Below are 12,463 nucleotides of genomic sequence, written 5' to 3'. Positions count from 1 at the left end.
AACAGGAGCTTTACCTAATTTATTGGCTCTCATTATGGATGGCTTGTAGAAGCCAAATTCCCCCTCTGCTTCCAAAATGACCTTTTATGCTCTACAAATCAATCTAGAAGAAGTGAAGCAAGTTTGTTAATATTTTAGGGAGAAAAAAAAATGACTTCACATGTCAGCGACTTAATTGTTGTGATTTTGACCCATTTTGAAATTAGTTAACATTTGCTTCAGGCCTCTGACTTCATGCATTATTTATTTTCATCTTGGTCTTGCTTAAGTCCCTTCATGCACAATATGCCTGTAACACATGAGGCGATTTTTCCAAATACTGCACTTGAATAATAGCATTATAAGTCTGAATGTTTAAAGACCAAAATATGTTCACCCACAAGCACACATACACATGGATAACTATGCTTGTTATTTCAGGCCAAGCTGCTTTCAGGTACATTTTAGCTCTCATTGGCAGTTTCTAGATGTTATAGCCAGCATTAGAGGGAAATATCTCTGTGTAAATTTTATGTTGCAAAATGTGTCAGAAGTTAATTAAAGGGTAACAATGAAAACATCTATGCATATACTTCCTGGAGACTAGGGCCAGCCCATGCTGTCAGTCACTGTCAAAACTGTAGCACACAGGAGCGTATTGCACCTTTTTCTAACCTGTTCTTGCTCACAAAGGTCAGTGCCTTTATGGCATAAATCTATTAGCCTATTGTTGTGGTATGAATCCCAAGGAGATGGCATCTCATCAGTTGGCTGGCTCAGATGTGTGGTCTGTGCAGCTTCTTGCAGTACAGGGTCAAGCCCCAAATCTTGCCTCTGACTGTCAGCTTTAGCTTGTGCTCATCCTCTCCTAACCTCTGCATCCCAGTGAGTAATCACGTATGCCTGGCCTTGAGAATGAGGATCCCATTACTTGTCCTGTGTAATCATGAGAGAAGAGGGCTTTTGGAATCATTAAACAAGCTACACCTTCCAGCCAACCTAAGCACCCTTGGAGCCTATTTGAAGAAAGGTAATCCAGGAGAAGGTTCCATCATTCTAGCTCTCAGAGAAGAGTGAAATTTAGAAGCTGCAGACAGAAGAAATGCTCAGAAACTCTTATGTATTTCTGAAATGTGCACCACCTTCAAATCACCCACATTCCTTTTATTCCTGACACCATTTGAAGTTGAACAAAAACCAGTGTATAGATGAAGCTTGACAGCTGTTTCCCAGATGTACAGAAATAACTATTGTGGCTGTCCAAAACTAGGGCATCTGTATTCACATCAGCTTGGATTGAACCTTTCATTGATTTGGGTCATCATTTATGTACAAAGCTCATAGAACAAAGGATATGCATGTCCAAAGCAAACTTTTAAAATCTTAAACATGAAGATAGAATTTCTGGGGATTATATTCACCTGGTAAACATGACTTCTTGTGGAAGATAGTTTTTCAAACATGGATTTTAGCTAAGAATCTACTATATTCATAGCACATTTACTCTGTATGTTAAAAACCCACCTGTCTTTCCAGCTCCATTGTCACCTTCTCCTTGAAGCTATTTCTACTTCTTCCAGTGAGAATTAATTTACATCTTCCTTTAGGAATTGGTGACCAAAGTTATCAGGGTTTGAATGTGTTGCTTGCATTTCCTAGCAGTGCTCATTGAAGTAAATGCTCCATGAATTCCAATGATATCTGAATGCCAAAAAGGATGGGAGGAAAGCAGGGAGGGAGGAAGGCAGAAAAACACATTTCTATTACCTTAAAATATGTAGCTTTAAGACAAATATTTACATAGCATTTTATAACTCACAAGTGCTTTCCCTTTGTTATCTCTGAAAATATCATTTAATCTTCTCACACATCCTTCAGTACAGCTTATGAATATCCCTTGTTAGTTTCATATGGAGCACACTGAAGTCATCTCAACCTAAATCCTAAGTTCTCTTTTAAACCTCAATTTTTATGAAGCACAAAGGCCTCATTTTTAAAATTCATTTCCTCTAATATTTAGGCTCTCTGATATCAACAATATGTTGATTTTCATGTTATCAACACTAGTGGTCTTCCCTTTTTCTCTTACTTACTGTTCTACTCTCCCACTTCTAACAGGGATTCTCGCTTTTGTTTTCTTTCCTTGTCTTGTGTCTATGCACAGATGCTGATCTATATCAATAACCTCCTTTTATCATCTTAGTGCAAGAAATCGTATTTATGGCTGATAGTCTTACAATTTTCACAAATGTTTCAGCTGCAGCATGTTCAGAACTGAGTATACTTCTGTCTTTCTAGGACTGCACTGCCTACATATCCTTTCTAAGTTAATGGAGTCACTATCATCCTTCAGTCTCTCACAGCATGGATTCGTGTGTCTTCCTGGGTCACTCCCTCACCCTTATTCTACATATCCAATCAATCACCACATCCTGTTCCTCATGACACCAAAATATCTTTCAAAGTCCACCCCTTCTCTAGTGCTCTAATAGTTTTTCCTTTGGACCACTGCACAACACCTATACCAAATTCATTTCCTTCAGCTTGGCTGATACAGGCCAATCTCTGTAATGTCACGGATGCTCTCTGCCTTAAAACAAATGAGCAAAAGATTAGATAAACAAATAGATGTGTGTTTGTGTGGACCTTAACTCTTCCTCATCTTTGGGAAAAGTCATTTTTTAAAAATGTATACCATTCATTTATTTTTACCACTCCTCATGTGAGCCTGACGTTTATTCTAGTTTCACTCTTCATTCTCCAAGACCTCTACTCCAAGGCCTGCCTACCCTGACAAGGTGATATCATACTGTTTAGCCTCGTGCTCCTCCGTCTGTAGGCTTCTCTGACATATGCACCTTCCTGTCTACCTGGTGAACATTGCTCATTCTTGAAGTGTGAGTTCTATGAAGACAGTCTTGTCACTTGGCACCAGATCAGAGTAAACACTCTTCCATTTGTGCCCTTACTCTCCTGGGTTCCCCTCTATTAACTGGAGCACAATAGCTCTTTCATCTCTTCTTTCTCTCACCCACCAATTTGTAAGCCTATTCAGAACATTGTCTTTTTAATCCTCTGAACTTGACAATTTGCCTCCAACTTAATTTTTATTAAATTAATGAAATTTTAATTTTCCTAACTTGAATCTTGAAATTTCATTCCTTTTTTTTCTACTTCCTACTCTGTTGTGAAACTTATATTTTGTTTTTTCTTTTGATTTTATTGGACAGTTTTTATCCTGATTAAAAAAGATAAACAAGGGCACTGTGGATTCTGACAGGATGTCAGATCTATTACATATATGTTAAATTATCATCTTTTAATAATTTTTGGTACTAGAAGAAAATAATTGTACAAAATTTTACTTATTTGGGTATTCTTTGCATTCAATTAATAGTTGCCAGAAAGATAATTTGTACCAGACACTGTTAGGGTCAATGAAGGTACATAAGCGGCTACAGTGCATTAAATATAAAGGCCCATTGATCAAGTCTAAGATGTTACTATTGAAGAAGTCAATGGCAAAGAGTCTTCCTTCCATGGCCTTCTGTCTCAAAGACCAGTACAGTACAGGGAATTAGAGAACATGAACTTTAACAGAACTCTATAATTCTCTTCTACCTTCCTCTTTGCATCTCCTTCTTATCCTTATAATCTCTTATTCAACCACCCAGAAATTATCTACCCTTCATCTCCCTCCACTATTTGCCCCTTCTGATCTTCCAGTGCTGCTGACCCCTAGATTCCCTTTATCACCCACACACGACCCTCTCCACCTTTCCACTGCATTTCATTTTCTGGCCGTTTTTCTTCTGACCATGAGCTCCCCTGGTCCTGTCCCTCTTAATCCTACTTCCTTTACTTCCAACTTCCTCACTGTGTTCTCTTTCAATTACCCAAATTATCCATTACAGAATTTCCGATCCAACCTGGAAATGAAAATGCTGTTTTCAAATGAAAGCCAGCAGTTGATGCAGAGAAGAGAAAGGGAATTTGAATAGGACAGAGTTCCAGTGTTCTTTGTGGTCAGAAGATGAAGATATTGTGAATACACCTGTTAATCATTTCTGTCCCATCAGTGATGAGATGTGGTCAACTCCTTCACATACTTCACAGTGTAAGGAGGAAGTAGAGCCCATTACAGCATCAATGACAACATTATACCACAAATGCTATGATAGGAGAATATTATATGCAGGATACTCTAGCACTGTTACCGAAAGGATCCATTTCAGTCTTTTGAAAAAATTCAAACAAAGAACTAGAGGATCCGAAAACAATTATTGTTTAGGATAAATATTTTTAACATAATTCATTTTAAATTTGTTTTGTGATTACATGCTATGTGAGTTAGGACCTACAATGAAAATTTAATGATGTATTTAATAAGTTCAGAACTCATCATAAAGCATGTTGATTGGCTTTTATTTAAAATTGTTTTAGTTAGAGTTGTTATATTTGGGGGTATTGGGAAATGCCAAACCTAGAAGTTTTATAACTGAAATTGTATCCTTTGTAAGTTCAAGAATCCCTTTACTGTTTCTAATGTAAATTCTTCTGTCAATTCATCTTCTCACATGATCTTAATAAAGATTCATTTTTAGTACTACTATTTTATGACATACCAAATAAAGTATAAATATCTTCTGAACGGTTACATAAAGCATGGGTGAGCATTGGTATTTGAAAACAAATGTAATTTTAGGATCGTGTGTATTTGAGTAAAATTATTTATACTGACAATTAAAATACCAATAAATGAGATTTTTTACTTTAGCCTTTGTAAATCCAAATTTGTGTTTTAGTGCCTGCCATTCTTAGGATATCAAAATAAAAGTCATTAGTATTTAAAATAATTGGAAGGTATAGAATTCTAGAATCATAGAGGAATCATAGAATTTTGGCTGAAATTTTTTCCTCAGTCCTTATACAAGGAAAAATAACAACACATCAATCATAACTAATTATGGATTTCTTTGAAAAGATAATAAGCGTAATAACTATAGTCAAAGACAAGTCTCCTTTATTATAATTTTTAAATACATAAGACCTATTGCATCAGAATGCTTTCAGTATTCTTTCATGCTAAGAAAAGCACTGATGCCCAAGGAAGTATACAATTACCAATTTTGGGTTAGACTCATCACTTCCATACCAGCAAGAATTAAAGTTACTTTTTTTTTGGTACCAGGGATTGAACTCGGGTCCTTGCGCTTGCACAGCAGGCGGTGAAAACACTGAGCTAAATCCCTGGCCTTAAAGTTGCTTCTTAATATGTGGGTTATACTTTTGATTTTTTGTCAAATCACAGAAGAAAACACACATGTTGCACTTTCTTTCTCAGAAGTATTTTATAATTACACTGAATTCATTTGCCAGGCTGCTCCCTGAGCTAACGAGTTAGAGTGCTGCTGCAGTTCTTCACATTCAGAAAATTGAAGTTAGAGATTAAACGACTCTAAAATGATTCTTATTTCATCTTGCCAGGTCATTTCTGAAGGCTAGACTCGACATGGGTCTAAATTCTATAGGCAGTGTTTGAAGCATTTGATAGGAATATTATTTTCTCTCCTTGCATTTTTATTCTTTTCCTGAATTATGAGTTGATATCCTGATATTGTAGTGAAGAAGTTGTACTTATCTGAAAGCTTCTTATCATACATCTTTATATTTTCTGTTCAACCCATTCTTTTCCTATATTTCCCCTTTCTAGAAATACTGGAATTTCCTCTGGACTGATTAGTTGGACCGAAAGGCATGACTGAATGAGGTAAGCCATTTGGTGAACTGCTGTTAACACATATTTAAGCCAACAATCCTGTGATGAACATGAATGTAATCAGTCTGGCTTTCAGGTGTGTAAATCAGTTACTACTTTGTTGTGTTGGTCTCAATCAGTAAAGTGTGGCAATGCCTGTTTATACAGACAATGTATGGACAATTTCTTTTCTCTGAGTAGGATGTTGTCAAGTGATTAGGAGATTGAAAGAAGATGCAGCTGGACTGAGATTGAGATTATCATGCAGGGATTTGGCTGCTGGTTTACAGAGAGAGAGCTTAGGAGGCTCTGATATCTCCAGGCTCTTCCCACTCATTTTGAGGTGTATGTCATGGAGTTCTGTCCAGTCAGCTAATAGAAAAGACTCTTAATATAATACAACTTTGAAGTTGATTCTGCATCCTGAGAAGGGAGAATAAAGAGAGAATGGGGGTATTTCCAGTGAATACCAGCTTTTCTTGTGGATCCTGGGAAGAACCTTTCAGTACTGGCTTCTTAATCTTAATATCTCTGATTTTAAAGTTGCTTTTCTACTGTAAACTAAAAGACTTTAAGCAATTGGTAAATATGGAAGTCCCTTGACTTACAAATTCAATTCATTCACAAGGGATGGTTGTAACTTAAGTTGGTCAATTGAATGCTCAGGCTGCTCTACACAGCCTTCAAAGTCTCTCCTGTGTACAGGGAGATCTCAGTATCTTTAGAGAGACACTGTCCCAGGATTTCTCAATTAACCTTACACAGGAAAGGATGATATAATGTTCCCTCCAGCACTGATTTTTGTTTGTTTGGTTTGGTTTTTGGTTTTTTGAGGCAGGGTGTCCCCTTGTACTTCAGGCTGGCCCTGAACTCACTATACAGCCCAGGTTGGCCTTGAACTCCCAGTGATACTCCTGCCTCAGCCTCCCCAGTACTGGCGTTAGAGGCATGTGCCACCATGCCCAGTCCTCCAGAACTCTTTAAGGGTTAAATCTACATCCGAGACCACCTGGAAGCACAAGTGTCTGGCATTTAGGTTGTAGCTCAAGACTTTGGTCATAAGTGATAACTAAATTCTGGTTATAGCACAAGTTGTTCCTATGTCAGAATGGTTGTAACTCAAAGGATCCAATGTATATAGGTAAAGTCTTAAGTGTGGTTATGCTTATTGATTTAATTATTCATTTGAGGATGTCTCCTTTAAGGAAAATATCAAAAACAAGTGTTCAAAATGTTTACTTTGGAATTATTTGAAATAATGAAAGACTGGGGAAAACAACCAACCACCCCAAAATGTAAATAAAAACACAACCACACAGTGGAGCATTATACATCTGTTAAAAATTTTGATTATGAAAAGCTTCTTCTTTCTTCCTTTTTTTTTGGTATGGGGAATCAAACGCACAGTCTCATGCTTGCCAAGCAGACGCTGTGCCACTAAGCTACATCCCCAGCCCAAAAAGCTTCTTCAATAGTAATAGAAAATACAGAGGCAAAATATCAACTAAAACATAGTATTATAGGGACATGACATCACTTTGTAGAAATAAATAAAACAGAAAGAAAAGACAGTGATTACTTTATTCTAGAATATGTATGAATTCATATACACATCACTGAAATCAATATATGTCCCATAGTTAACAGCAAAATTCAGTTATAATTGGCAGCATTTTTATTTTATTTTGGATGGTACATAAAATAATGTACAAGTGATATAACTATGTACTTCGTTCTACAATGAGTGTTTATTATATGTCCATTTAGAAAAGTAATTACTCTATTTCCTCCTTCTGGTACATGATATTGACTATACCCTGACCCGGAAAATTTTCATTTATCCAGGTTTATTTATTCCAAATGACCTTCAGCACCTTAAAACAGTTTCTAGGGTAAACTTGGGGTAAAACATTTCTGTGATGCCAGATTAAATTTTCACCAGAATTCATCAGAAATGCTTAGCTCTATGTGTAAATTTCACATTCCAATAACTTGAATTCCTTACTCACTCTGATTCTCTCAGAACACCCTTGCTGTACAACTTCTTCGTCAAGTTTTTCTCCCAAGTGAGTTCCTTTCTTTTGGCCTGTTCGGTTTATTTCACTCTGCTGCTATTCTTCACTAGCATAAATGAAATATGCTACCAAATGTTAAGTGTATGTATAAAAGCCAGAGAGATGGAGGATAAATGAAAGAGTGTGGTTAGGAATTCACAAAGACTTAGGTTTCAAACCAAAGTCTGTCGCTTACTGACTGTGTGAACTTGGGCATGTCATTTAACCTCCTTGCAACCAAGATTTCCATTCTGTAAAAGAGACAGTTATCCAGTATCTTAGAGATAGTGTATAGGCTTCATGAGCTAGTGTGTATATATGTGCACTGTACATATATCCAATTAAATTTATTTTGATGACTTTTTCTCCTAGTGTGTGGTTTTTTAAGAAGACATCACCTCCCACAGAACTCTCCAAAAACAAGCTCACCCCCTAATACTTTATTAACTTTGAAACCCAAAAAGCCTGATCATGCTTTTTCTACACAGAAAATTAGAGAAGTACTCTTTTTCCTCTTTTATGCAAAAAAATTCTCTAATGGCCTACAAGTCCCAGGTTATACTTTGCAATTCAATCTCCTTATTTCTATTGTCCTTGTGTAACCAAGTGGAACTCCCATTCATTCTTTGCTGACCTCAGCTCTGACGAAATATTACTTTCTCTGTACCAACTCCTATATGGTTGAGTAGCGTAGGGAGGCAAATAGAGATGTGTGAGCTTAGGAATAAGGTTTACTAGTAAGAGGCAGATGCACTGAAGCAGACAAAAACTAATAAAAATGAATCCTCCCAAGTGACGTCAATACATTGGCCCTTGGAGGTATGGGAGCCACTCATGATGGCAACTTCAGCTTCTCCTTATCTCCCAGTATCATACTCACCAGTCTGTCGTCTTCTTTGCCACAATCTGATTCAACCTGTGTTTCCTCATAATTTACTCAAATACTATTACTTGTACTGTATTTAGGTTCTACACATTTTCAGATCCCCTTATATGTATTAGGCCTGATTGTGTTTCTGTTTCCTTGGATAGTACACATGAAAACGTACTAGCTTGGGAACCAGGAAAGCACAGCTAACTCCATTTTTCTCCAGAACGAATTGGACAACTCAGATGACATCAAATATAAAAATAAAATAAATAATGATGCCCCAAAGTACCTCTTTCCAGGGAAATAAAATGTTCTCATATAAGGAGTTTCACGGTTCCTGTCCAACAGGAATTCCATTTTCAAATCAAACTTTTCCCAGCTAAGCAGGGTTTATAATTCTTTCCCCATATTAAAAAATGCTGACATCATAGAGTAAACCAAACCCCAGGAAAATCATCCTAGAGATCTTATAATAGGCAAGGCTAAACAGTCTACAAAGATAGAATCATGTAACTTTTGGAATAAAGTCCTCTAGTAAGAAGCAACATCCTGGGATAGAAAATTGGAATATAAGGAAAGATGTTTTGCCTTACCAGTTATAACATTCATGGCTGACACCCCTACAATGAAAAACAGGTTAGCAAGAGAGGGCATGAAAAGGTTTTGTAATATGAATTTTATGTAACAAGGGAGCCTACAGAAATGACTCAAAGAACCAGGGAAAACTGGGGGTGGGTGGATGGATGGTCTTACAGGAGCAAAATTGGATGACAAAGGTTCTGATATGATGGTATTGAACATGGGATAACTTAGCAAAGTCTAGTTGTTCAGTTTCTTCTTGGGAGCCTTTTGTGACCTTTTTTCCCCCCTCTTGAGGGTGCAATAGGTTACCTGTCATATACAGTAGAAAGGACTTAAGCAAAGTCAGGACCTTCCTGCTTTTCCATTTTCTCATTTTCCAAAGTACCATATTTTGAGGCATTGTGTTCTAAACCCTGATAGAAGCAAAAGAAAAATGGGTTACAAATGCATTTAACACCACTTCTGAACAGAGTGGTTTGTTCCTACACACATAGATGGTTCAGGATTATCACTAATTTATTTAATGAGAAAGAACTACTCTTTAGTAGCAAAGCCTATTGGATGGGCTTTTTAAAAAATCGCATGTTTTACTAACACTCTGCTGTAGAAAGCCAATATTCTTTATAGGTAAACAAGCAAATGAAAATGACATATGTGTCATGAAAACAGTAGCATTTTCCACCATTTAATCATCATTGTCAGTGGATTGTACACAAGGATTCTCCCATTTCATCCTGTAACAACCTCTGTACCAGACACTATTATGCCCTTTTGTTTTTAGATAGTAAAGCCTTAATCTCAAGGAGCAAAATCAGCTTGCCCAATGTCCCTAAACTGAGAAAAATACTTTTTAGATTTGATTGCCATGCTGTTTATCTCTACTTACTGAATGTTTAACCAAGAGGTTATAGTGTCCTGTACGTTGACAGAAGTGAACAATGAAGATAAGGTTTGCCCTGAGCAGTTAGGGAGGGTGAACAGAACCAAGATGCATCACAGAAAGGTGAGTATGAAGGAGTTTAAGAAATTGCAGGACACAATAGCCCAAACTGTCTCCCCAAAGCCAGCTTCCTCACACTGCCCATTTCTACCCTGTATCTTCTGACTCTCCATATTTGTCACAAGAATCCAGCCCAATTTCTACCACCCTCCCATCAAGTTATATTATATTTTTGTTATAAATATATATTTATATTTTTGTTATGTAGTGAACATTTCCCCCCTTCAGCTTTCCAAAACTCCTCCCCTTTAAAAATTCAGCTATGCCTTGTTTGCTGCTTGAAATGTATGAAATGTGATTGTGTTTACTTTTTGGGATTGAAACCAATCACATACAAAAACACCTTTTTAGGGGAGAAAGATGTCAGTTCTGCCTTGCATTCAAATAACCAATCTTTTCTGACTCACATTGCACAACCTTGAACAAATCACTTTCTGATTTCTTTTTTCTGCTTGCTCTGTACAGCAGCAGGGAGAAAGACTGCTCCAAATATGGTGCAATCACTCAAATATTAAAGCTCTTTACACTCTTGGCTTCTGTTCATTCTTTCTTCTATTCTGATCTAACAAAACTTCTTAAATTATAAATTAAGGAGTTTGAAGATGTTTTTTCCCCTGCAAGATAAGGAAAAAAAATGTATGACTTAAAAAAAATGTCAGTGGAAAAGTATGGCAGACCAAGTCAATACTATTTTTATTCAGCATGTGGCACATGATACCTGGAGAAAGATGCCACATTTAGGCAGATTTTTAAAAGAGATGTTTGTTTTGAAATGCAATGAAACGAGGAAGTGACTTTTACTTGGAAAATGAAATGACATCTCCAAATCTCTTTCAACAGCCTTAAAGAATATATAATGAGCCAATTTAAAAAATCCCAACCCTCCATTTCTCTCCTGAGATTTTTCAGTAGATCAGCTTGTAAATAATTACTTTCAGCCTTTGAAAGAAATGAAAAAATGTTAGCATTAAGTCAATCACAGTATAATTCAAAGGAAAAGATAAGGATGGAATTATTTTCTAGAATAATGTTTTCTAGCTAGTCATTTTCAGAATTTGTCTTGTTTGGTTTTTAATTTACTGAGCCTTGAGAAGATAACTTCCTTCAGGAGGCTCTTCCTGACTGTCTCAACTCCTCAGCCTGGTGGCCACTCTCTGTGCACAGCTGGATCCAAAGATTCATCACACTGAATTATACTCCAGCATTTATTTCTAACTAGATCTGAACTCCTTGGGAGCCAGGAGCCCTGCCACATTCTCTATCTTCTAGCACAACGTGAGGCAAAACAGAAACTCAGTGCAGGATTTTGTGCATGAACTGAACGTGGCTGCCCTTAAATGAAAGTTTAATTAATGATGGGGACACATGTCCAGGATGTTTCCCTTCAGTTCAGTGAGATTAAAAGTTTAGAGGCAAATTCCAGCATACAATTAAACTGATAAACATGAAAATAAAGCAACAAGTATTTTTTCCTTTGATTTAGCCAACCAACAGTGCCAAGATCTCATAAGGACAAGTTGGCCTAAACTGGGCCATAGTAGCACACACATATACCCCCAAAATTCTGAGAGCCCAAGACAGTAGGATAACAAGCTTGATCTCCACCTGGAATACTTAACAAAACCCTGTATCAAAATAAAATATAAAAAGACCTGAGATGTAGCTCAGGGGGAAGGCCCTGGGTTCAACACCCCCAGAAACAACAACAACAAAAATTGGCCCCAAATTTCCTCATATTTAATCAAGTAAGAAACATAGTGAAAAGAGGATTTTTTTCACTCTGTCATTCCTGAAATAGAATGAAGAAAATAATATGATTGTGGAGAGTTAGAAAGGGCACTAAATTTCAAGGATAAAAACAAACAACAATAAAAATCCCTAGATAATCCTTCCATGATGATCTCTAGCACTCCAGTTTAATCCTAGGCTTTATTTTAAGCTATAAGAATATTGCTGTGAAATCTGTATTTCTGACCAAAAAATCTAATCTATGATACACAAAAAACATTCACCCTCACAGCAACAGGTGACAGTGACAATGTACTTGTTTATATAGTTCAGTACTTTATGGTTTATAAGCCTTTCATGTGTATCATATCTGAGTACATTCTCATCAAAAGTCACTGCTATCTTAGCTCCATCTTATAGATGGTAGCAGAACAAATCACAGAGCTGTAAGTATTAGCTAGCTACCACACTCAACAACAAGATGTGAGTCT

At 36.7% G+C, this 12,463-nt stretch overlaps 1 protein-coding gene across 17 annotated transcripts in view; it reads left to right on the top strand.

Moving 5' to 3' along the window:
• Tenm4 (teneurin transmembrane protein 4) overlaps positions 1-12,463 on the top strand; it is a 2,854,999-nt gene that overhangs the window by 1,115,833 nt on the left and 1,726,703 nt on the right. For all 17 annotated transcript variants that reach the window (XM_087211381.1, XM_087211391.1, XM_087211392.1 and 14 more), the window contains one exon: positions 5,693-5,749. The gene's annotated coding sequence lies outside the window, so the exon portion shown is untranslated. The remainder of the gene's footprint in view (positions 1-5,692; positions 5,750-12,463) is intronic.

Source organism: Heterocephalus glaber, unplaced genomic scaffold (genome assembly GCF_053883595.1).
Source record: "Heterocephalus glaber isolate CG9 unplaced genomic scaffold, H.glaber_assembly_v1.0 deba00001428, whole genome shotgun sequence".
Taxonomy (NCBI): Eukaryota; Metazoa; Chordata; class Mammalia; order Rodentia; family Bathyergidae; genus Heterocephalus; species Heterocephalus glaber.
Note: the sequence above shows the minus strand (reverse complement) of the source record. Positions and strands in the feature narration are given on the sequence as shown.